Genomic DNA, 26,084 nt, shown 5'->3' with positions numbered 1-26,084 from the left:
TTTGTGCAGCATAGTATTTTCTACTCACTAAATGCTTTTTCTTTCAAATCAACTTGATTGAGGTATGATCTTAATTCAATAAAATGCACCGACTTCAAAGTGTACATTGTGATGAGTTCTGACAAGTTTGTACGCTCAGGTATAACCACCAGAAAAGTCAAGATAGAGATCACGGGCTGCACCCCAGAAAATTCCCTTGCAGAGCTTCTCACTCAGTCCTTCCACCCCAGCTGCAGGCAACCGCTGATCTGCTTTCTGTCACTATAGATTAGATCTGTCTTTTCTGGAATTTCATATAAATGAAATCATACAGGGCACACTCTTTGCTGTGTCAGGCTATTTTTTCACAGCATAACATTTCTGAGACCGATCCGTGCCACTGTGTACAGCGTGTTCTTGTTTTTACGGCTGACTAGCATTTTGTTGTGTCACTAGACCTCCATCTGTTGACCTATTCACCTGTGGATGAAATTAGGGTTGTTTCCACTTTGGGGCTGTTATGAATTAAGCTCCTCTGAACATTTGTCTACACATCTTTCTGTGGACATATGTTTTCATTTCTCTTGGATAAATATTAGGAATAGGATTTCTGGGTGGATCCCTTGAAGCGTATCTCTAGAAGCAACTGCCACAGTGCTTTCCACAGTGGTTGCGGAGTTTTGCTTTCCCACCAGCAGTGTATGAGTTCCATCGCTTTACATCCTTGCCAACACTGGCTGTGGACTTGGTGTGTCTCTTTAATTTTGGACATTCTAATGGGTGTGCGGTGGTTTCTTTTGTGCTTTTCACTTGCATTTCTCTATAACTAATGACTTTAAGCGTCTTCTCATGTGCCAACTGGCCATTCTTGTATTAAGTGTCTCTTCAAATTTTTTGATCATTTTTTATTGAGTTGTTTCTTATTATTAAGTTTTAAGAGTTCTTAAATATTCTGAAACAAGGACTTTGTTGTTTGTATTGCCAATACATATATATGACTATATGACCAGTGCCCTGAAGAGACTATCATTTCCCCATTAAATTGCCTTGGCATCTTTGTCAAAAATCAATTGTCTGGGGCTTCCCTGGTGGCGCAGTGGTTGGGAGTCCGCCTGCCGATGCAAGGGACACGGGTTCGTGCCCCGGGCCGGGAAGATCCCACATGCCGCGGAGCGGCTGGGCCCGTGAGCCATGGCCGCTGAGCCTGCGCGTCCGGAGCCTGTGCTCCACAACGGGAGAGGCCGCAACAGTGAGAGGCCCGCGTACTGCAAAAATTAAAAAAAATTTTAAAAAAATCAATTGTCTGTGTATGTGTGGGTCTATTTCTGAATTCTATTCTGTTGCTTCCATCTGTATATCTGTTCATACACGAGTACCACATTATCTTGATTTCTATAGCTTTATGTTAAGTCTTGAAATTAAGTAGTACCGTCAGCCCTCTGTATCCATGGGTCCCACATCCTCTGATTCAACAAACTGCAGATTGAAAATATTCTTTAAAAAAAAACAAAACTCCAGAATGTTCCCAAAAGCAAAACTTGAATTTGCTATGCACAGGCAACTACTTACATAGCATTTGCATTGTGTTAGGTATTATAAGTAATATAGAGAAGAGTTAAAGTGTATGGGAGGATGTGCATGGATTATAGGCAAATATTGTACCATTTTGTAAAAGGGACTTGGGCATCCATGGGTTTCGGTGTCCATGGGGTGTCCTGGAACCAATCCCCCAAGGATACCAAGGGACAACTGTGTAAGTCCTCCAACTTTGCTCTTTTATTTCAAAACTGTTTTAGCTATTACAGATCTTTTGCACTTCTATATAAATTTTAGAATCAGCTTGTCAATTTATATATTTTTAAAACCTGCTGGAATTTTTATTGAGAGTGCCTTTATTCTGTAGATCAATTTGGAAAGAACTGATATGAAAACAATATCTTCCAATGCAGGAACATAATATTTCACTCCATTTATTCAGGTGTCCTTCATTTCTCTCTGAAACATTGTATAGTTTTCACTGTTTGGGTGTTGTGTCTATTTTGCTAAATCTGTCCCTAAGCATTTTGAGGTTTTTATGCTCCTGTAAATGGTACTGTTTATTGTCATTTCAATTGCTAACTTCTCCCTGTTAGTTTAATAAATTGTTTTAACGTGACTTTCTGCTAAAATTAGTCCTTGTTTTTTGGGTTTTTTTTTAGTCATCAGCGAAAGCACTGGTCTCTGGCAGTAGTCGGGAAACTACCAGAAGAAATTCATGAAAAGCGTGTATGGTTGGAAATGCTACCTAAGAAACGGCTTCCCCTAAGAACAAGGGCTCAGACAGAAGCTAGCCAGGATCACAGGTGACCCTGCAGGGTAAGTTAACCAACCTAGAGATACGAATTCAGTTAGTCTGACCCCGGGAAGAGGAATTAAGGGTTTTTGAAAGTGGTCCACAAGCTTGGGGGAAGAGGGAAGAAAGAAGTCCTTCCTCTGAGCAACTCAGAATCCCCTGGGCAGTTTCTCAGAATCGCCGGAGATTCTGACATGGATCCTCAGACAGGTATCCTCCCTCCGATCCCTCTGATAACCGCTGTGACCTCAGGCCAAGTCACCGATGGGAGGACAGCGTATGTCTCTGCGTGGGGAGGTGGAAAACAGTCCTGAGTGACGCGGGGTCATTTGGAATATGGGTACTTCTCATGAGGCCCTGAAGAAGAGCCCTTTGGAACCTGCAGTTCCTGCTACAATGCTGTTGTTCTGCAGTTTAAGACTGGTTCCGATGGGAATGCTTCAATCCTCATTAAAATGGAAATGCCCCTAAGTCAGTCACTACCCAACAGTTAACACATGAACCAACAAGTAATTTTTGAAAGAACCATTACCTGGGAAGTGGTCTGTAGTGCCCTGTAGGTAGGGTTTGGGGACTTTTGACGAGAGGGGAATTGCAGAAGAGGGGAAGGAGGAAAACTCTGGAGGTGCATGCACTATGGATGGAGTTCAAAATATGCCCAGTTAGGGAAAAGAGCAAAGAAAGACCAGTTGGGCAACTGCAAACGCACTGCCTTCTTTCCACTTGTAGAGCCCAGGGAGCTAACAGCCACTGCCTGTTAGCTGGGCCTGTGGGGCTGGACCCCCACTAGTTAAAGAAACAGGAATATTCAGGCAGATTGTCCAAAGATTCCTCTACATCCGTGTAACAAACTCCTGTCCATCCTTCTAAGCTCATCTCTGTAGCACCTCCTCTGAGAAAGCCGTACTCCCTCACCGACATTAGCAGCTACTTCTCTTTCTGCTCACACACATCTTTATTTATAACCCAATTGTTTTACGCTCTAGAATAAATCATAACTACTTTGTTTAAAAGTCTCTCCCCCACTAGTCTGGGACAAGTTGCTTCAACGACCAATTGTTATCTCCACCTCAGACTTTACCCCTGAGTTTCACTCCCCTAACCTCCAAATGCCTTTTCTGGCATCACCATCCGGGTCCATCAGAGGGACATCAAACTCAGAGTATCCAAGGCCCAACTCACACATCGCTTCTTTTTGCAGCGTGTGCTCTCTCCTGGTGAATAGCTTCTCTGTTCCTCTTCAGGCAGAGCCAGACATGGGTACTCATCCTGGACTCCCACCACCTGGTCCTTCTCCACGCTCACGTCACTCTATGTTTTTACTTCCTCAATATCTCGAGAGTCTCCTCATGTTCGTCCATTCTCGCTGTCATCACCCTAGACCAAGCCTGCAGCATCCTCTCCCCTGCTCTCTTGCAAGGACCTGTTTCTGATCTCCCCACATGTATTCCAGCCTGCCTTGAACTGAACTCATTTTCCTCACCACAGCCAGCGTGATCGCTGGAAACAGCATTTTTGTTTACTGAAATGGCAGGCAACATTCGTTGTCCAAACATGCAATACTATTAATTAACCTACACGCCTTACCTGAATCTCAACAGTTGGTTCAGGATCCAGTGATCACTCAGTGCCTGTGCGTGCCATGTCTTCTTGGCCTCCAGTCTGGAGCTGTTTCCCATTCTTCCTTTGTGGTTTATGACCTTGACAATCTTGAAGAACACAGTTATCTAGTAGCATGATTCTCAGTTTGGGTTTGTCTGATGTTCTCTCATGTTTAAATTCAAGTTGCAAATAATTTGGGAAGAATATCACAGAAGTGATATTGTGTCCTTCTCAGCGTACCGTATTAGGAGGTACATGATATTCACATCTCATTACTGGTGGTGTTAACTTTGAGCCCTTGGTCAAGATGGTGTCTGCGTCGTAAAGTTACCCTTTATTGGAGGGATGGGGAGAAGAGACATTGTGAATCTATGTAAGTATAATGTTTCTCATCATCGTTTTACCTGCCAATTTTATCACCAATTGATGATTCTTGCATGCAGTAATTATTACCGTGGTGTTTTTCAAATGGTGATTCTCTATGTCCATTATCCTTTTTACGTTTATTAATTGGAATTCTGCTGCAAGAATAGCTTATCTTCTTGTTCATTTATTTGTCTGATTGTTGATTATCACTGTGGCCTGGTGGGTATTTATTTTATTCTATGATATAATCTATTGCTATCATTATATATTCTGTTGCTCAAATGGTCCCAGATTTTGGACTTGACCCTTTTCATTGCCCTAAAAGTAAAAAGGATGCATCTGTCACTAGGCCTTTGGACATGCTGTTCTCTCAGCCTGGAATAATCTTCTAACCTCCCCCTGTCACCCCTGTTCCATCCCCAACTTCTTTGCACAGTAAATCCCTTTAAAGCCTGGAGATTTCAGCTCCAGGGTCCCATCTTCAGGGAAGCCTTTCCTGAGCCTCCCAGAAGTGGGTAGGGCTCCTATTATAAGCTCTCACAACACTGTTTACTTTTTCTTCGTGGCACTTAACATATTTCAAAGTCAAACCTTCTCGAGAGAACATTTCTAAGGGCAGGGACTGTATCTGTTTTAGCCTAACACATTACTAAGCATTCGGGAAATTGTTCAGATTGAATTAATCAGTGAACGAACTTAATACTGGAAAATAAATGGGTTGAGGTCTTGCTGAAATGCCATACGGATGATTCATTTTTATCCTATGAGGTTTTCCCCAACACATCTCATAGACTCAGATAATCTATGATCGAGAGGCAGCTTGACACAATGCAGATTCCTTTATAAAAATTAATCATTGAAGTCTGACTCAGTGACTCGGGTCTAAAGATTATCCTTCGGATGGTCTCAGTTCCATGCAGGTTGTCTTATCTTGTCCTTTGTTTTTTGCAAAGGTAAAAATATACTTGCATCCCTCTCTCCTGTATGACCTGTCATAACTCTGTGGTGTCTTATAAGGAATTACTTAAACTTTTTTTTTTTTGCGGTACGCGGGCCTCTCACTGCTGTGGCCTCTCCCGTTGTGGAGCACAGGCTCCGGACGCGCAGGCTCAGCGGCCATGGCTCACGGGCCCAGCCGCTCCGCGGCACGTGGGATCTTCCCGGACCGGGGCACGAACCCGCGTCCCCTGCATCGGCAGGCGGACTCCCAACCACCGCGCCACCGGGGAAGCCCTACTTAAACTTTGGCACTGAATACTGCGGGGGGAATGTGTAGCTGCGCGCAAAGAACGCTGCAAAACCCATTGTTCTCTGAGCCCTGGTTGTCTGTAGCAAGTTTTCCTCATTCAGCACATAGCAGGTGACACATTTATAAGTCAGATGTTAAAGCTTATACCAACCCCTTAGAATCAATTCCACACTCTGTTCAAATCAGATCCTCACTGAGCAGACTTCACTTCCAATTTGGAAACTTGGAGTGCCAAGGTTTTCTGATATTTGAAGACAGACGCAGGGGCTGCAAGAGCAGACCTTCAGTCAGGCAGTTTGAGAACGACATCCCTGGGTAGCATTCTGGTTTATTTTCACAAGCTGTTGCTTAGATTCTCAGGTGGATGTGAAGATTCTAGAGAAAATTCTCTTTTTAATCATCTACCAGTTTTAAGAAAGGAAAATAATGGATATTAATAGGAAGAAGATCAATTTCTCTGGGCAAATTCCTGAGATAGAAAAGGTTTCTCTCTAACTTCTCTCTATATGCTTAATTTGGAATGTTACCTGTCCATAAACAACCACATGTGTCCAGAATTATGAAGGGTCTGAGATTCACCCCACTGGCAGGCTAAAAAGTTAGCCTGCCACAGTTCCATAAATGCCACCAGGAGAGGTAAGATTCCTGGGTCAGAGACAAAGGGCAGTCTATTACCCACAGCAGTAGCAGCAACTAGTGTATCAGAATGTTTGCACCAAAGTGTCAATTCCCACACGGTGATGACAGCTACACACCCAGTGGGTTGCATTACCGGAGGGGAGCCTGGAGCTTAAGGAGCCTGACTCATATTATAATGGGCATGAAGCATGCCTGCTTTGCTGGGAAGCAAGACATTGTCTCTATCATACTGGAGAGTAAGTGTACTTGCCTCTGCTTCGGAGAAAGATACTATCTCCACCTTCCAAGGGGGTAGGCAAACCCGATCTTTGCTCTGGGGGAAGCATTATCTCTAGCCTGCAAACTATTTGCTACACAAACATCCTTGACAAGGTAGTTGGAACGAAAGGCAGATCAGTGCGTTGATCACAAGGTGTGCAGAAACACAAGAGAACTGTGGAGAATTTATTCCAGTGGCATATTTTTCCCTTCTCCTCGTATCGAAGTCGCAGCGTCCGTGTATACCTGAATGTTCCTATCTTTTTCTGGTGACTCCTATTCACATGCGCCAATACTCACTTGTTCTCTGCTCCAGAATCCTTAGGACATTTATCTGTTGTGGTGGAGCAACCCGAACTCAGATACATCCTTAGGCAAGTGCCAATTGGTGGAAATGCCTAGGAGTGAAGTCGCCTTGCGGGTGTGGGTAGGGGCCCCCGCCACTCCTGACTTCTCCTGTCCATTGAAATTACTGATAATGTGTTATCGCATGCCTGGAACATGGGAAACACTCCATTAGATGTAAGCTACTGTATCAGCTGAAATACACTGGGCTTTTGCTGCAGTAACAAATTATCTCCAAACATCAAAGTGTGTGTTTTTTTCTTTATCATGCCACTTGTTCATTGCATGTGGCCTGGAGGCCCTGGTCTCCACTGTCCTCACTCCAGGACAAGGCTGATGGGACAGCCGTTATCTGGACCATTGCTGGTCCCTGTGGCAGAGGAAAAGAACTGCCTGGAGAAACTAGGGCAGGCAATTAAATGTTCTGGCCCAGAAGACACACGCATCATTTCAGTTCACAGCTCACTGGCCGGATCTGGTGACATAGCCTCACGGGGCGGGGGGGGTCAAGAAGTTCAGTGCTACCGTGTTCCCAGAAGGAGGAGGGACAGAATATTGGGGGAAAGCATAATGATTACCATAGCTTTTATTTATGATGATTAAAAAAGATAATAAATACATATCCGGTGGCAGAGCACACCATAACCACCTAGTCAGCATCCTTTCCATCCCTTAATTTTTGGTAACAGAACCCTGGTTTTGTTCAGGCCTCTCCCCTTCCCCCCATAGTCACAGGGCCTCAAGGGGAACGAACAGGATCGATACCCTCAACTCCAGGGCTGGCCCAATTGCTCAAGGGGGGCTCCGCCTCTCTTGCCGGTGACTGATTTAGGAACGAGCACATGTAATTGGAGCCAATGGCCTACAAACAGACTTTAAGTTCCTGGAGGCCTAGGGGAAATTCATTTCTCAGTCTTCTTAAAGAGCTTCCAGGAGTGACTTTTCCTTTCTTTTTGTGGACATTGTCAAGCATAGACGTGAGGTCTGCAAACAGCTGCAGCATCTTCCTGCCCCCAGCCTGAGGATGAAGCTTGCAAAAAGAGCCTGCAGGGAAACAGACTTTAAAGTCCCCAGACCGAGCAAATCCTAAAACCCTCTGCGTGACTCCTAATGGAGCCTCGCTCTTTAAGCTAACAGGAAGAGGGTTGTCTATTGCTCTTAGCTGAAAGCAGCCTGACCAATACCATCCACCTGTTAACTGAGGGAAAGAGGGGCCTTGAGGAGTGGGAGAGGGGCAGAGCCAGGATGGCTAGCATCACGGCGGGGGGGATGGGGCAAGAACCCAGCAGCGGCAGCAACGGAAGGTGGGCACGATGCCTATGGGCCACCACCCAGCCCAGCCACCACGCCCCGAACACCCAGCCGCGGGCCCTGGCAACGTGGGCAGGTTCCTGGCTGGCTCTGTAGCTGCTGTCTTAATCTCTTAGGAAAGATCTATTACACTGTCTGGAAGAAAGCACTATTCTTAAGACCGGTGATTAACCCCAGATTTTGATCTTCAGCACAGATTTCCGGCTGGTTCTCTTTGAGCCCTCTTGAGGGATGTGCCTCTGGGGTTTAGCTGCAATTTCCAGGGCCGGGTCCTGGAAATAAGACAGTCCTGTAACATGACTGCAAGCCTTCTGGGTGTGCCAGCCCAGCTCTTGTACACAGACCGTGTCTGAGCATGGTAGGCGAGACCCTGTGATTTCTATCAGGTCGGGTGATACCTCTGAATGGTTCCAATGCCCTTTCTGTCCTGGCTGAGCAAGGCTATTGGCTTTAATTTTCTGGAGTTGGGTTTCGTGAAGCCTCTTCTGACATCATCTTCTCCAAGGCAGATCAGGTTAGAGTCAGAGGCACATCTTCGATTCACACCCATACCAGGAAAAGGCTCTGTAGGCCTCTGACTGCGTGGCTAGTCTTTTAGTTCCTGGGTTGTTCCAGTTCAAGGCGAAGGGGAGAACTACTTATTTTTTATCCTGTCACATGAAATAGAACCCTGGTTTAGAGTTTGGCAAGATTTGATAAGGAGGATAAAAGGGCTGTTTTTAATAAACAGGGGTGGAATGGGAAAAAAAAAAATCTCCTCTCTGCAGTGGCTACGTGATAGGACAAAACCACGAAGGTTCCAGCTCCCTCAAAAGGAATATCGTCTCTGCGACGATTGATATGAGGCCGTTTGCTGTCTCGCCAGGAACAGAACTGGAGGCAAAGGGCTTAAATTAAGGCGTAGGGCTCTGGGTGAGAGTGAGATTGTAAGGGGTTCAAGAAACTTTCCAAAAAGCACAGATGGTGCTGCGTGCTAGTAGGTCCACCGCCATTGGAGCGTGGGGAGTGGCCCAGCCCGGGCTCACTGCGAAGGGGCCAGACTAGCTCTCGTCCGGCTGGTGGAGGTGGGACCTGGCGCTAGACCCATGAGGCAGAAGGTAGGGATGGTATTTTCAAGGTCACTTAGGTGGTTTTGTGCTGGCAGAAAAATGAAACTAATAATTCGTGTGTAATACCCTTGAAATGCGAATAGACTGTCTCCCTGGGGTTTTCTGTCTTTCTTTCTTCACTGGCTAATTTCTATGCCTCTGTCATGAATTTAGCCCCTGCGGGTCCCCCCTGGCAGCTCTGTTCTGGCGTCTCTGCTTGGGTCCTAGCACAAAGGCACCATTCCTGAGCCCAGCCCCTGGTATGTCTAGAAGTCGGAGGTTGTGGAGATCAGCTTTGAGGGGCTCCCTGAGGGGCTCAGCTGATGACAGGGGGCAGAGTATTATCTAAACAACTCTGGGGATCCTGGCGTTACTGAGAAAGGAAACCCAGGGCAAAGCGAGTTTCCTTCTAGTCAGGACAGTGGGGGTCAGCCCTCAAGGGCTTTACAGTCTATTGGGAAAGGCACCATATAAATATAACTTGGACATCTTCAGACCTCACCTGTCAGTGACTACCAATAATAACTGTTTCCTTTGTTATCTCAAATGCAAAGATGCTGGCCTATAGCTTTCTACCAAGGGTCCGGCACAGGGCCCGAGGAGCTGAAAGATTTGTTGCAACAAACAAGTGAAACGCTTGTGATGATGCGTGGAGGGGCCATCCTAGTATCCAGACTGCTGACATTGACAACGTCCAAAGTGGTTCTCGTGCAAATAATTAACTGAGAGAATGATGGGTGAAGTTTTCATGTACAATAACTAAGAACAACAGTCAGTTTACTAACCACTTACCATGTTCGAGGGATTATCCTAAATTTTATTTTTCTCACTGGAATTTCCGGGTCACATAGTATGAGCATTTTTTTAAGTTGAGATATAGCTGATTTACAATATTGTATTAGTTTTGGGTGTACAGCAAAGTGATTCAGTTATATATATATTTTTTCAGATTATTTTCCATTATAGGTTATTCAAAGCTATTGAATATAGTTCCCTATTCTATATAGCGAATCCTTGTAGCTTATCTACTTTATGTACAGTAGTTCGTATCTTTAATCCCATACTCCTAATTTATCCCCCCTCCTTTCCCTCTGGTAACCGTTAAGTTTGCTTTCTATGTTTGTGAGTCTGTTTATGTTTTGTATATAGATTCATTTGTATTATTTTTTAGATTCTACCTATAAGTGATATCATATAATATTTGTCTTTCTCTGTCTGACTTACTTCACTTAGTATGATAATCTCTAGGTCCATCCATGTTGCTGCCACTGGCATTATTTCATTCCTTTTTATGGCTGAGTAGTATTCCATTGTGTGTGTGTATACATATATGTACACATCTTCTTTATCCATTCATCTGTTAATGGACACTTACGTTGCTTGCATGTCTTGGCTACTGTAAATAGTGCAGCTATGAACATTGGGTGCATGTATCTTTTCAAATTACAGTTTTTGTCTTTTCTGGATATATACCCAGGAATGGGATTGCAGGATCATATGGTGGCTCTATGTTTAGTTTTTTAAGGAACCTCCATCCTGTTCTCCATAGTGGCTGCACCAATTTACATTCCCACCAACAGTGCAAGAGGGTTCCGCTTTCTCCACACCCTCTCCAGCATTTGTTATTTGTAGACATATTGATGATAACCATTCTGACCAGTGTGATGTGATAACTTGTGGGGATTTTTTAAAGCTTTTTAAAAATTATTTTATTTTTTTTAATTTATTTTTGGCTGTGTTGGGTCTTCATTGCTGTGTGCAGGCTTTCTCTAGTTGCAGCGAGCGGGGGCTGCTCTTCGTTGCGGTGCACAGGCTTCTCATTGCAGTGGCGTCTCTTGTTGTGAAGCACGGGCTCTAGGCAGGCAGGCTTCAGTAGTTGTGGCTCACGGGCTCAGTAGTTGTGGCTCACGGGCTGTGGTGCACAGGCTTAGGTGCTCTGTGGCACGTGGGATCTTCCCGGACCGGGGCTCAAACCTGTGTCCCCTGCATTGGCAGGCAGATTCTTAAGCACTGCACCACCAGGGAAGCCCTAACTTGTGGTTTTGACTTGCATTTTTCTAATAATTAGCAATGCTGAGCATCTTTGAGTGTGCCTGTTGGCCATCTGTATGTTTTCTTTGTGGAGATGTCTATTTAGGTCTTCTACCCATTTTTTGATTGGGTTATTTGATTTTTGATATTGACTTGTATGAGCTGTTTATATATTTTGGATATTAACTTGTCAGTCGCATGCTCTAAATTCTTTTTTTTTTTTTCTCTCTCTTTTTTTTTCTCTCTCTTTTTTTTTTTTTCTCTAAATTCTTTATAAAAGTCCTCAGGACAGGAGGACTATTACCCCCAGTTTATCGATAAGGAAACTGAGGAACAGAGAGGTTAAATAACTGGCCCAAAGTAACACAGCTTTGAACCCAAGCAGGCTAGCTCTGCAACCCTCAGAGGATGGAGAAGCAGGTAAATAAACTAGAAAATGGACCACAGCCAACAGGAGGCCGAAAGGAGGAAGTGACAGGTGAAGTAGTGAGTGGGCAGAAATCAGCTACACAAAGAATGAAGATTTACTACCAATTTGCATAGCCAAAAAAAGTTGGCAGTTCCAAAAGAGACAGCAGCATCAAGGAAGTAACTACGTAGCCTCTTTCAGCAGGTCCTTTGAAGGAGATGAGAAACTTCTGCTAAGTTAGTTCTGTCCCACCTATATTTTCAATTTTTATCAGTACCTTCATTTATATACTCCTGTTGGTACCCAAACTACTGCTAATTTTCAAGATATTAAAGAAGGGTTTATTACTTGTATAATTACACAGAATTGGGAGTGGAGGGTGAAATGTGGTCAAAGATTCTTCTTTGTGTTTAGGGGGAAAATTCAACTAACACCCATCTAGGTAGTTTAGGTGGTTGAGACATGGCTAGTGTTATAAATAATATCAAAGAATATTTCAGTCCCCAGGAATTTTCTGAAACCACATTTTTTTGGCCATCCATCCTGTTGTGTGTGTGTGTTTTCAAAAGCTGAAAGAAGAATCTGGAACCCATTTTAAAGTTTTATTAAAACTCATGCTTGTGACAGTCTGATTTCTTTCAGATTTTGTCCATCTTTCAAATTTAAAATATAATTCTATAATATTCATGGCCAAGTGTATTTCTACTTAGAAGCAAGAGAACAGAGAAATTGTCTTCTAGAATTTCTTTTTCATTATAATTTTGGCTATCTCTGGTCCACCCTATTTGTTTCTCTTTTTAAAAATCTTGTCTAAATACTGTATGATTTCACTCATATGTGGAATATAAAAAACAAACAAAACAAAATAAGTGGACAAACCAAACAAAAACACACATGTAGATACAGAGAACAGAGGGGAAGGGGTAAGAAGAAGAGTAAAATAGGTAAAGGGGATCAGCTCTACGGTGATGGATGGAAACTAAATTTCTGGTGGTGAGCACGCTGTAAGGTATATTGAAATTGAAATAGAATATTGGGTTCATGAACCTTATATAATGTTATAAACCAGTGTTACCGCCATAAAATAAAAAAGTCTAACTTTTTTTTTTAAAGTTAACAACCCTCCCAAAATCTTATCTCTATCCCCCCGGTCCAAGTTTTTATTCTTCTCATCCACCCAAATCAGACGACTTAAGCAATGAAAAAACATAGTAGCAATAATACGTGTTCTTTATTTACACGGCAACCTTCTTTTGCAGCTTCTAAACTTTAGGGAGTGAGGACCTTGCCTTCCGAATAGTTGTGGGCTAGGTCTCGGTGTCTCAGTTAAAGGCGTCTAATATGGATGGAAATACTGGGCAGATCTCTCGAGGTTATAGTTTTATAAGGGCCACCTGTTACTTCTCCTCATTTCATAATCCTGTCTCATTTAGGCCCTTCTCCCCACAGGCTTTCCAGACGAGTTGACGGTCAGAGATGAGAAAATACAGCTTCTCATCTGAATTCATTGCCTTGAGCACTTACATCTCCCACTCTAACCCAGGGAAAGTGGTATTTTTATTTCAGCAAAGGTTTGCTTCGTAACATTTGATCTTGGAACGTTCGTGATGGAAGCCGGGTTAGGAAATCCCATGTCACTCCACCTCCTGTTCGTGAAACCTCAGGGCAAGGTCTGGCCACAACCCAGGCCTCCTTCCTCTGCTCTGTGTCACTGATCTCATTTCTTATTACTCCTTGACAGATTCCAGCCAAGAGAACTTCCCGCACACATCTCCATGAATAGACCAGGCAATCAAAGCACTTAGGGGGCACCTACTGTGTGCCAGAGGGAGTCCTGTGTTTTACTCTCCACTTGGCCAATTCCTTGATTAAAAGTCTGGCTCAGAATTTCTTTCCAGAAAATGTTCTCTGCTTAATGACCCCCTTTTCCAGTGTCTCTAAAAATATGTCATCTGGTGAGAGCACAACTCCAGCCCTCTGTAAGATAGCGTTGCCCCAGCTTTTAACCATTACCCACAGGAAGGGATAAATTGGACGACACAGCAACCTTGTACACACACACACACACACACACACACACACCATTCAGAATTATAGTTAACAAAAGTTTTATGAAAACAACACTAACTCTTACTAGGCAGGATGCATGTGTTTAATTCTAATTCTGTTTCATTAAAAAAAAATGCTCATCTCTACCCATAAAACTGATTCCGTGACCAGCAGCTTGAAAACCCCAGAGGCACCCTGGGTATTTAGGAAGCATAGAAGTTAATTAGAGATTCTAAAGGATGAACCTATAATTCAAACAGGAAGTGACTTAAGGGAGAGTGTTCACAAGTATTGTCAGAAAAAGTGAAGCTTGCTCCAAATAAGGGACTTGCTAGCAGATGCCACATTTGACTAAATCCTCTGAATTTCTAAGAATTAATTCATTCCTTAAAGCAAACTTTTTTTTTTTTTTTTGAGCATTCAGTGCAGCCTAGACTTCGGCTTACAAAAATGGATAAGGATCCTGTTGTCCAGGACCTCTTGGTTGCAGAAGGGTGATCCAGGAATCATGGCCAATGTTCTGCTACAACCGAGATGCACCTGGGGTGCTGTGGGGACCCCCCCCCAATTCAAGAAGGAGTGGGTGGGCTTCCTAGACCTGGTGGCTCTCTGGAGGACGCTGGAAGAGGAGTGACACCGTCTCCTTAGACCAAGAGAGTCCTAGGGGTTTGTGCTCTGAGGGCAGGAGCCCTCTCGAGTCTGCAGGCATTGTGAGTGGTCTCTGTCGCGCCAGCGAAGGACACAGGTGGGAAATGGTCAGAGATGAGCCTCCAGAGGAGGGAAAGATCCCTAAAGGAGCAGCGTGGGTGATGCTGGCCAGAGGCAGGCTGGGGCAGCGGGTCTATCTGGGGGGCCGGTGTCGAAAACCAGAGGAGAAACTGTACGAAGGGCCTTGGCTGGGGCAACGGCGGTGGGAATGGGTAAGCGGGGAGGCCTCTGTGAGGCATCAAGGACACAGTAGCGGGTGGCTTGAAGCAGGTCCTGTCTCGGATGTGCGTCTTGGCCATCCGCTCAGATCGAGGGTGCAGGCGGGGAGACAAAGTCTGGGGAAAGGGTTCAATGATGGACACACCGACTTTGGAGTGCCCAAGCCGATCCAATAGCCACTTGGATTTGGAGATTGGGGAGCGGTCTAGCCTGGTGTTAGATGAAGCCACACAGCAAAGCTGGGACCAGCAGAGGATTGGGAATGAGGCTCTGGGAAGGCCCCAAATTCAGGGTTATTGCTGACTTGCTGAGGATCAGCTGGGTCTGGTGAGCCTGGGATCCGTGCAAATCGCCCTTGTCTTTGCTTCCACCTGCCTTTCCTAGCTTCGATGCTGCCAGAGTTCTCCCAGGGAGCTAGGAGGAGGGAAGCGTCTTTACTGCGTTTATTCAACAGTCCCTCGTTCAGGAGGCTTCTGGAGATGGCATAGCTCCAACAAAGGCAGGACGAAGGTAAGGGTGACTCTGTACTTAGGCATTAACAAACTGTAATGGGCTGGTTCTGAAATATCTGATGGGTCAGGGTTCCAAATTGCTGATACATTCTCCAATATCCATTTCACACACTGCAGTGTTGTCCTGATCGTATTTCCCAGGACCCTGAGCTAAGAGGGCCGTTTTGTTACTGGATTTTCAGTCCTTCCAGCTTTGAATCTCAGCCTTTCAGTGTGCCTCAGTCCACACACAGGCCAGCCTACGGGGAGGGTACAGGGATAAGTAGGGAGGAGGGAAGGCTGACGCTCAAATTCTGTGCCAGGACCTTCGGGGCAGTGGCGCTCCCTGTTTGTTATGGGTTGAGCTGCGTCCCCAGGCCCTGCCGCACCCCCCCCGACCCCCCAAGTTCATCTGTTGAAGCACTAACTCCTAGTACCTCAGAATGTGCCTGTATTTGGAGAGAGGGTCTGTAAAGAGGTAACTGAGTTAAAATGAGGGCTTATGGGTAGGCTGTCATCCAGTATGACTGGTGTCTTTAAAAGAGAACATTAGACACAGACACATAGGAGAGCCCAGGCCAAGACAGAGAAGGCAGCCACCCGCGAGGCAAGGAGAGAGAGGCCTTGGAAGAAACCAACCCTCCTGACAGAAGCCTCCATCTTGGACTTCCAGCCTCCAGATCCGTGAGAAAAGAAGCTTCTGTGGTCTAGGCCGCAGCGTCTGGCAGTTTGTGATGGCGGCCCTAGGAAGCTGACGCGCTCGCCTTTCTCTCCTCCCATGGGGGCTGCCATGCCTAAGCTTGCTGCCTCCTAGCAGGAAAGTAAGTCTTAACACTCAGAGGAAAAGAAGCAGGGATTGGAGGGAGATTAAATGGGAACACCTGCTAGTGAAACAGACAAGTAGCACGGGTGGATTTCGCAAGTTTAGGGTTAGCCACTGCTTTGCAGATTACCAAGCACTTCACGCACCTCAGCTGTTTAGTCTGCACAGCTGCCTGGCCTCACCTGGCAGATGTAAAGAATGAGAAAGTGGGGAGGAGCTAGCACTCTGTGTCGTGACTAGGCTCAGGTGGGCGGGCGATTCTGATCCGCCGAAGTGTGAAGTGTGAGAACCACGGAGAGAGGGGTTGGTCCCCCGTCAAGACGGCCAGGTCGGAGGGTGACGTGACTTTTTCACAGTTGTGAGCCGCGGGGCCAGGACGGTCTCCCTGACAACTGGCCCGGAGCGCCTGCGGCTACAACCTTCGCACACGTCGGACGCTTTTATCCCTGCATCTGCTGGACACTCAGGGCGCCTGCTCGGGGTCTCTAAGGTCAGCGGCGCCCCTCGGGCAACACGAGGGACTGGAGCGCGGGCAGCGCGGGTAGCGCGGGTAGCGCGGCGAGCCCCGGGGCCCCGGAGCCGCCGGGCGCGCGCGCGTGCGCGTCCCCGGGCCGGCGCGTGCGCGTGCCGAGGGGGTGGGTCGCGCCGGCCCCTCCAGCCTGGCTCGCGGTCCGAGCCACTCAGAACGCCCGGCGGCCGACACCCGGGGGCCCTACAACTACTACCCGGCGCCCGCCCGCTGCGCCGGGACTCGCGCGCCCGCACTCGGGGACGGAGGCGCCCGCTCGGCCCTGAGCCGCCTCGCAACTTGTCTGCTCGGGCAGCTGCGGCGCCGGGGCGCCGGACAGACTCTCCCGGTTCCCTCGCCGACAGCCAGCTCGCGCAGGGACCAGCGTGCGCCCCCCGCCACCGTCGTCGCCGCGGGGAGCTGTGCGCCGGCTGCCGGCCGGCAGGTGGGCGAGCCCGCGGGCTAGGTGAGTGCGGGGAGGCGGGGCGCGCGCGTGGACGCGCTCGGCGGGGGACGCGGCCCATCGCGCCTGGGTGTCCTCTCGGCTCCCCCTGGTCCCCCTCCACACTTGCACCCAGGACCTGGCGCAGGGCAGAGGCGGGGGCGGGTAGGCTCACCTGCTGGAAGTGTGTTTACCCGGGCGAAAGAGCGAGTCATGGGCCAGCCACACCCCCCGGCTGGGGGGCAACGCGCCGGCCGACCTTGGGCTCCACCCGGGCTGCGACTGTCTCTGAAGCTCGCCCCAAGCGTCTTCCAAGTCCTAGGACCCGGGGGTTGTGACAGGCCTCCGCCCTCCCCTCCGTCCCTTTAATTCGGGCGGAGGAGGGCTACTGGGAACGAGGACCCAAACTTTGTTTTCACACAGTGAAACTGACTTTCCGGGGCTTTTAAACTGACTTTCCGTGCGCACGCGATTGATGGCGGGTTCCTGGGGACGCCTCCCGGGGGCAGGGCTGGACCGGCCGGCCCGCGAGTGGGGTGGTGACTCCGGGCGCGCAGTGGCCCCGGGGTTCAGGGACAGCTCTGGTCCTCTTGGCCCGAGGTCGGGCCCAGCCCGGGCTTGGCGGCCCGGGACGGTCCCGGCGCAATGGCCCCTGCTCCCGAGGGGTGGCCGCGGGGTTCCCCGCGCTCGGCCGGGCTCCATGTTCCCGACCCACTCCGGCCTGGGGAGCTCCGGCCGGGAGGCCCGGCAGAGGGCGCCCGCTCCTGGTCGTCGCGCGGACCGGCGGAGGGGAGGGGACTCGAGCGAGGCTCCAGGTGAGGAGCGGTGAATCCTCCCGGGAGGGGGACCCGGTCCTCACTCTGTGCAGGGAGTCAGGGAGTGGCCGTGGCGCTGTCGAGAGTCGGGGCTGCCCAGCTGCTGTGGGGCGGGGAGCGGCGATTGTGCCCCCGGAGGCCTGGGGAAAGCTCGGAAAGAAGGTGAGGAGCGTCCCTTGGCGCGGTGGCCGAGGGCGGGCATCGGCCTCGCCGGGCTCCGGCTGGCAGACACTAGGACGCGCCGCGGCGCGCCCTCCTCCGGGGGCCGGAGGAGGGGTCAGTTAGGCTCGGGCTCCGGGCGGTCCTGCCGGGGTCGGCGAGCTGGGAGGGGCGACCGATCCCCGGGCCGCCGCGATGGGGCGCTCCCGTGGGCCCGCGGGGTCCCGGCGCAGCAACAAAGGCGCGGCGCGGCCGCCGCTCCCACCCACTTCCGTCCCCGGCGCGCGCCGTCCGGAGGTACCGGCTGTCTCAGGATTTCCCTCCGCGGAGTTTCGGGAAGTTAGCGGGGCGGCCGGTTAGGCGGGCAGGAGGGGCGGGGGAGGGGCGGCCCCGGGAGCGACACGCGTGTGCGTAGAACCGCGACACTGCCGGCCTGCCCTCCCCACCGCCCGGGCCCCAGGGCCCCCGCGGGCGCACGGTCCCAGCGCCGCGCGCCCAGCCGGACCGCCGGGCCACGCCCCTCCCCGCGGGCTCCCGGAAGGGAGGGGCTTAGTCCTGGGGTGACAGCGGCGGCCCCGGGCGCCCAGAGGGGACCTCCAGAAGGCGGTGGTTGCATTCCTGTGAGTTAGCGGCCCGGCGACTCCAGTCCAGGCCGCAGTCTGGGTCAGGTGCGGGGTTAAGCGCTCCTGGCCTCGGCAGTACAGCTCCGGTGCAGCCTTGACAGTTTGTTGCCATTGGAATTTCCGCAGAAGGGGAGAGGACCGCGGCGAGAAAGGAGAGAGCTCCTGTCCTCCCCGCTCCCCCTCCCCCGAGGTTATGCAAACCCCAGACTTAGGCACGAGTCTATCATTGGAATGGCAGGGGCACCATCTCCCCTGCGCGACAGACATTTCGCGGGAGCTGGACCCAGAGGAGGTGCTGCCCGAGAGAAACCTGGGGCGCTCTGGTCTGGTGTGAAACCTGATCCCTCGGTAATCCGTGGATAGAATTCACGTTTTCTTATCTTATCTGACGCCACTCCCTTCAGAAGTAGGGAAAGGCCTTCTGTTGAGAGAATCTTGTGTCCACTTGGGAAAGCGCTTCACCGTTCGCTTTGAAACCTCCCAGCCTCCTCCAGAGCGGTGATTTCTATTTCACAGGTGGGGAGACAGGCTTAAAGAGGTTTCTGGGCCCAAGAGTCTCTCCTGCCCCAAAGGGTAAGGTTTGCTCATCCCAGTTTTATGCCAAAGGACGTTCCTGAAAATTTGTTACGGGTTTTGCTGATTGAAGAGTCAGGGTGCAGGCTGTAAACCCAGGTTCGGTTTGATCATGTTCGTTATTAGGGTTAGATTGACCTTCCACCTGTGGCTGACTTTTCTGCGGCTCAAGGCCTCAGCTAAACCAACTCTTAGTTTCTTTCTTTTTAGTTATTTAGTTATTTTGCCCGCGCTGCCCAGCTTGTGGCATCTCGGTTCCCCGACCAGGGATTGAACCTGGGCCACGGCAGTGAAAGCCCAGAATCCTAGCCACTAGGCCACCAGGGAAGTCCCCCAGCTCTTAGTTTAAAGCTTAAGGTATAGTGAAGACAAGTAAACCGCTTAGAATTATCTGACAGCCCCAGAGAGAGTCAGAAACAGCTGTCCTTTGCTTTGTGTGATGTCTCATTAGGCAGGTGGGCCTGGGGTCAGGAGGTCTGTGTAGCTAGGAGCTCTGTGGGCCTTCCCTGCAGAAAGGAGCCGCAGTGCCTACCCTGTCTAAGCTCTGTGACTTTGCCACCACGCTGAATGTGTATTTCAAATGCCTTGGAAATGCAGCCAGCCTTCATTAACTGTCTGATGGGTTATGACTCTAAAATTCCTTTTAGACATCTGAGATCATCTCCACATCTTTAGGCATTATTGAGCTCAAGTTTATAATATGGGGCGGTGGTGTTGTCTTGAATGTACTGAAAGTGTATTGCCTTAAAGAAATCTGTTGTTTGGAACCCTGGAATGACAGTTCTGACTCAGAATGTCCTAGTGCAGGGCCAGTTGTGGAGACAGTGAGGCATGATGACTAAGGGCAGGCTTCGAATGCCGCCTCCACCATTTATAGGTCTGTAGCGTTGGGCAAGTTGCTCAGCTTCTCTGAGCTTCACTTTGCTCTTTTAGGGCAGGAATAGTCACAGCACCACCTGGTTTCAAGCTGCAAGGCTTAAATTTGGTCATTCATACAAGGTACTTAGTAGCGCAGAGCCTAGGAGGTCGTAGCTGCCCAACGAGTGTTAACTAATAATGATGATGTCCAAGAACAGACTCTTTCTTTCTTCCCTTCCCTCGTCTAGAGAGGCAAAATAGTTGATAGTTGAACTTCATCTTCTTGGTTCATACAGCAAAGTGTGATGCGCTTAGCGATTCTTCCTTCTTGTCAGCAAGTGCTGTGTGTCCCTGTGTGGTGGGAGGCGGGGTGGTAGTGATGGAAAACTTTGTCTCGTTGCCCAGGGAATTTACAAGGGGCTCCGGAACCATCGGGCTTTCCTCCTAGCGTTACCACTGTGTAATTTTGCGGCCAGCCCTCCAGCCATTTCTCTTTCCTTTAAATTTGAAGCCAGTATCCTAATAGCCACGATGACAAGACTTAAAAAAGCAAGCTCAAAACCAAACAAGCTGGAGAAAAGGAAGCAGGTCTTCTCTTTGTTCGTTCACTAGCCATTGACAACACTAAAGAGAGTATCTGCATCTGTGAAAATTGTGCTGGCCCGACCTTGGCAAGTGGGACCATTACTTGGAAAACAGAAGATTGCCTGGAGTCTGTTTAAAGATGGGCCACGAAATGGACAGAGGAGGGAGGAGAGTTTGAGATAACATTTCAGAACTGTTTGCTCAAATATGGTGACCTATGTATGATCTGAAAATTGCCAAACTAACATTTGGAAGGTGACATAGAGAGGTCTGGTTATGTCCAGTTTAGCTGCAGAACCAGCTAACAACCAGGATAGCTATTTCATATGTTAAAAGATCTCGGAAGCTTTTCAGTTTAGCAACAAGTGGAGAAACAGTTGTTTTAAAATATACTATGTCAAGTTGTTGATGAAAGACCCCTGAACGTTGCTATTTCCTAGTTCTCGATTTTGCATTTATCTTTTAAATAATCACCCAGGGCAACAGCACTGGAGACCTTATAATGTTATTAAACGCCACCCGATCGTGAACGTTGTCACCAGGATGGGCATGGCGTGGAGTCCAGGGAGGCCTTGCCCTTGAAAGCTAAACGTAGATTTTCCATTTGGGTTCGAAATGCAGCGTCCTCCCACATGGCAAAGCGATCTGCCGTGTAAGCAGGGGACGGCACATAAAGGGTTAGCGGCAGGGTTTCTCCCCTTTTGTGCATCTCGCTTCATTTGTAGCTACTTGTTGAGTTTCCAGGGCGGAAGAAAGAAGCAGCTGTAGGGCATGCGCCAGACCTGCGCTGGGCTGTCGCTACCATTGTCGCGAAGATGAACAGACAGCGTTATTTTGGATCACATAGCAGCGTGTTCAAAAGCATCTTGCATTCCCCAGCTGTTCCACAACTTCTCCGCATATGGGGGAGAACTTGCCAGCTGCTGGGACAACTGTGCCTCCGTTCTCTGCTTTTGAGCAGAGTCCCCGAGGAAGGTAACCATCCGCAGATGCCTTTGTTAAACTGTAGCCACCGTAAAGAGTCTTGTTTGTTTCTGTTATGTCAATGTTATTCCCGATAGAGCCTCTCAGGGGAGAAGGTTTAAAAGGAAATGTCAGAATTAACATTTTGTTCCGAATACAGTTTTTTCAGGATGACCAATGTGTATATAGTTTTTCCCTACTTAAAACCTAGGTCGCTTTTCTATTTCATTGACTAACAAAGGAACGGGTCTCATATTAAAACTAAATGTGTGTTTTTTTTAATTGCCGTATCCATCAAGGTTAATCACATACATTTTTCTGTTGCCTGAAATGTGTAAAAGTTACGATGCGTGTCCAGACAGTGCTCTTTTGTTTTCAGAAGATTAGGGTATTTTGCATTTGTTAGAGCCAGGAGGTGCTTTGCCCACACCCCTTACCTTATCCGTGAGGAAACTGGCGTTTCCAAGAAGTTGTTACTGTTACTTATCGGAGATGATTTGACTGGGTGGTTTACTTCAGCAAATCTTAGGTTGAGCGTCCACATGGCAGTGGGCCTGAAGGTGAACAAGGGCTTGGGCCCAGCCCTGGAGGACTCACAGCTCAGAAACAGCAGACGTAAACAAGTACTATTTGAGGGCTGTAATAGAGGCAGCGTCTTTTTTGTGTGAAAGTGCCTCTTCAGGCAGCTCTTTGTGTAATCGCATCGGTGTTGTCACCACGTCTGCTCAAATAAAGCCGAGGAGGAGTGTCTGGGTACAGGAAGACAGAAGAAGCATTATAAGGTTGATCAGATGTTGAGTACGTGTACTAACGAGAGAAGGCCTTGCCTGTGCGTGTAGACACACCTGTCTCTACCTGCGCCCCCCTGGCCCCGACTCCTGCCCAGCCCTCGAAAGCGTCTTGCCTCCTAGTTCCTGTGAATGAATGGCTTCTAGCAGCTACAAGCGTAACTCCAGCCCCTTACAGGGACTGAGTCAGCTTCAATTCCTTTGTTCTAGAAGAGGTTATAAAGAAAACCCCGATCACTCGGACACGGGCAAAAGCCTCAGACGCCGATGCTCGTCTCACTCTTAGGGGCTCTTGTGCTGGAAACAGCTGTGGCTTCAGCTCACCCAGCGACCCAGAGTTGCTGAGTTAGACCCACAATTATAAGCCCTTTAATCCCCTTCTGGGCGCCATGGACACATTCGCATATCTTTTACTCCATCCGTCTTGCTTAGGAATCTTAGATTTTTGACCACGTTTTGGCCTTCGGTTGGTTTAGCTGCCGTTTTCTTTTGAGACTCTGGGGAACTCTGTTTGGTTCTCAGGGCTGATGACCGGGGGCGGGAGTGGGTGGGGTGTATTGTACAGCAGGGGAAACGGGCTCTGCCTGCCGTTGAGAACCCTGCCTGGGCTATAGAACTGGAATCACAAGGTCCTGCCTCAGAACTCAGCGCCCTCACTGGCCAAGTCTAGGAAGGGTCAGCCTGCTCAAAACTAGAGGATGAGTCCTCTCCTTCTGGAGACTTTGTTGTACTTGCACCGACTGCACAGGTCCTCGCTGGGTTCTTTCCCTGGGATGACTCTCTTCCTTATTACACTTCTCTGCACGTTATAATCGTTTATTCATCATGTTCTGTTTTCGAGTCTTGGCTCTCGAGCACAGCTGCCAGCTTGCTTTTTTTTCCCCCTTTATTTTTTAAATTGAACTGTAGCTGATTTGCAGTGTTGTGTTAGTTTCAGGAGTGCAGCAGAGTGGTTTAGTTTTATATATATCTCTATAGATACAGATATAGATAGATATAAACCTATTGTTTTTCAGCTTATTTTCCATTATAGGTTATTACAAGGTGTTGAGTAGAGTTCCCTGTGCTCTACGGTAGGACCTTGCTGTTTACCTGTTTTATCTGTAGCAGTGTATATCTGTTCACCCCAGATTCCTAACTTATCCCTCCTCCCCTTCCCCTTTGGGAACCATAAGTTTGTCTTCTATATCTGTGAGTCTGTTTCTGTTCTGTAAATAAGTACATTGATACCATGTTTTTCGATTCCACACTTAAGTGATATCGTATGATATTTGTCTGTGTCTGACTTACGTCACTCAGTCTGATGGATGAGCTCTAGGTCCATCCAGCTTTCTGACACGTTCATCCCTCCTTCCCGTCACACACGTGCACACCTGTGCACACACACCTGCAGACACGCAGAGGCCCAGCATGGTAACTGGACCTGCTGTCCTTCTCCAGCCAGCTCAGCTCCTTTCAGAAGGAGACTTCACGTTAACTGCATCGAGGTATTTCTCCCCGTTTGATGCTCTGGACGCTGCACAGTTCTTGATGGATGTCAGGTGTTCACGGATGGTCAGAGTTACCGCGTCCTCCTTTTCACAGGGGGGCGCTGGGAAGTGCGCCGGCTCTCGTGGTCGTGGGGACCAGGTAACGCCTTCAGTATCCTGCTGCTTAGAGGCTGGAAGCGGCAGCCCCTTCCCTGCAGGAGGACGAAGCCGATGCGCTTTGGGGCTGCAGCCGTGAGGCCCCTCCCGGGCCCAGGCCTCCCCCGGGTGCCCCGTGCAGCCACGGTTTTGCTCCCCATATGCCTCCAACAGCACCCCCAAACTTAGGCAGCATTCCGCTCCTCCTGGGACCCTGTGTTTCCTCTTTGACGCCTGCCCCTCCTCTGCTGCCGGTCTGTTGCCGCGCAGTCTCGGTGTCAGGTGTCTTAGGGACGCCGGCCTTGCCTGGGATGCCCTTATCTCCATCTGTCATTGGTGTTTAATTGCTTCCCCCCACTAGCCAGCCTGCCCTTTGACACGGGGTGACTTTCCCCCTTGCCGTCCTTGCTGCTGACTCCTGTCGGCTTTTCCTCCCGCTGATTCTGCTGCCCTGTCGCAGCCCCTCCTCTGGGCTCCCTGCTGCCCCTTTGTGTGTGCGCTTCCCCAGGCCTCCAGTGTGTATGTGGCTTTGTTCCTGTCCTGCCTCCCCTCCCCGACCCCACCCTTTTTAACCCTTTTAATTCTTTTTACTGAGATGTAATTGACATACTAGCTTCAGTCCTACAACCTAACGATTCAGTACTTGTGTGTATCACGAAATGATCACAGTAAGTCTAGGTAACGTCTGTCACCACACATAGTGACACATTTTTTTCCTTGTGCTGAGCACTGTTAAGATTTACTTTCTTAGTCCCTTTCCAATAGACAGTCCTTCCTCCCCTTCTTTGACTGTGCTGCCTGAGAAGTAGATTCTTTCTCCTGTATTTTTTCAGACCCACATTTTGCAGGCCCTTCTGTCTTTGTCCCAGGCCAATCCTGCTTGGCTGTCACCTGCATTGGGTATAATCGTGACATACATCATATACGCTATCACAGTTTTTATTTAGATATTTGTAAAAAAAAAAAAAAAGGGGGTTCTTGGAATTGAAACTTGGAAACACCAGTCTTGAAACTGGTCAAGTCAGGGCATTTCAAAGGGTTGAACTTTGGGGGTAATGGCTTTGAGATTTATTTTGGCTCTCCTTTCACGTGGCAGTGCCGTGAAGGTCACTGAAACATGAGCTTGTTTTTGGATAACCTCTTCCTTGCAAATGGAAATTGTACATACACAGAGCAGAATTAACACTTGCTTTCCCCCGCCTCCCCCCACCCCTTCAAATTATATTTCTGAAAGATCTTGAAAGGAAGTTGAGTTTGTACTGTGTGGTCGGTCTGGCTCGTGTGTAAGGTCTGAATGATTGGTCATCTCAAGTCTGTGCCGTTCCAGAGGCTCCTGGTGGGTATTTCCTAGCGATGATCCCTCGTCCATGAAAATATGCTGGAGAGGAGGTCTGGGGAGATCCTTCACGGATTCACCCTGATTTGGGACTCTTTATTTTTCTCTCCAAAGCTACGAACATGGAGGGGTATCCTCAGGGTCACGATGGAACGGGTTGGCTGTTGGGAAGCAGTGGGGAAGGATGCCTTGAGCCAGGGCTGCAGGGAGAGTGTCTGGGGTGTAGCCCCTGCTAGGTGGTGTTCCCCATGAGCCCTGGAGCCCTTGCACCTTGCTCTCCTTTTTTTTTTTTTTTTTTTTAATTCTGTAAAACAAAGGGAAAGGATGCTTACCTGTGCCAACATGGAGTTTGCTTCTAGACCTTCCCAATTAAAAGGGAGCCCATTTTTCTGCCCTGGTAGATAGGGAAGTCTGCTTAGAGCATCGGAATAGGAGCTTATGTTCCTATAGACTCACCCAGACCAAGGGATCTTTGTTTCAACAAATGTTCTGTAATCGGCGTCCAGCAGAATCTTGATGTGGGCATCGGGTTCATTTCACGCAATCTAGTAATCTGTCTATAACAACACCTGGGGAAAGGTTTTTTAAATTGGGATTATATAGAAAACAAGATATGAAAGTGATCAGTCAGACTGTTGATTCATTCATTGGTTTGGTCAGCAAACGTCTGTTCACCACGTGTGTGTGCACGTGTGTGTGGGCTTGGCATTGAGAATACAGAGCGAATCCTGCCCTCATGGGGCTTACAGTCAGAGATGGCTTTGCCACCACGGGAACGTGTTGTAGGTGAGACGGAAGTACATTCCAGGTGTGACGGGCACGCAGGATGCAGTGGTGGGCGTGGCGATGCAGCATTGTGGCTGGGACCGTGCCTCAGGCTCTATGCCTCGGGCTGGACGTGCTGGGCGTC

At 48.7% G+C, this 26,084-nt stretch overlaps 1 protein-coding gene across 7 annotated transcripts in view; it reads left to right on the top strand.

Annotated features, from left to right (window-relative positions):
* Positions 1 to 16,232: 16,232 nt before the first annotated feature.
* SVIL (supervillin) overlaps positions 16,233 to 26,084 on the top strand; it is a 235,394-nt gene continuing 225,542 nt past the window's right edge. For 3 of the 7 annotated variants that reach the window (XM_067705082.1, XM_067705083.1, XM_067705072.1), the window contains exon 1: positions 16,585 to 16,873. The gene's annotated coding sequence lies outside the window, so the exon portion shown is untranslated. Of the gene's footprint in view, positions 16,390 to 16,584; positions 16,874 to 17,638; positions 17,827 to 26,084 lie in introns of those variants that run through there. The other 4 variants (XM_067705064.1, XM_067705080.1, XM_067705079.1 and 1 more) reach the window with 3 other exon arrangements.

Source organism: Pseudorca crassidens, chromosome 1 (assembly GCF_039906515.1).
Source record: "Pseudorca crassidens isolate mPseCra1 chromosome 1, mPseCra1.hap1, whole genome shotgun sequence".
Classification (NCBI taxonomy): Eukaryota; Metazoa; Chordata; class Mammalia; order Artiodactyla; family Delphinidae; genus Pseudorca; species Pseudorca crassidens.
Note: the sequence above shows the minus strand (reverse complement) of the source record. Positions and strands in the feature narration are given on the sequence as shown.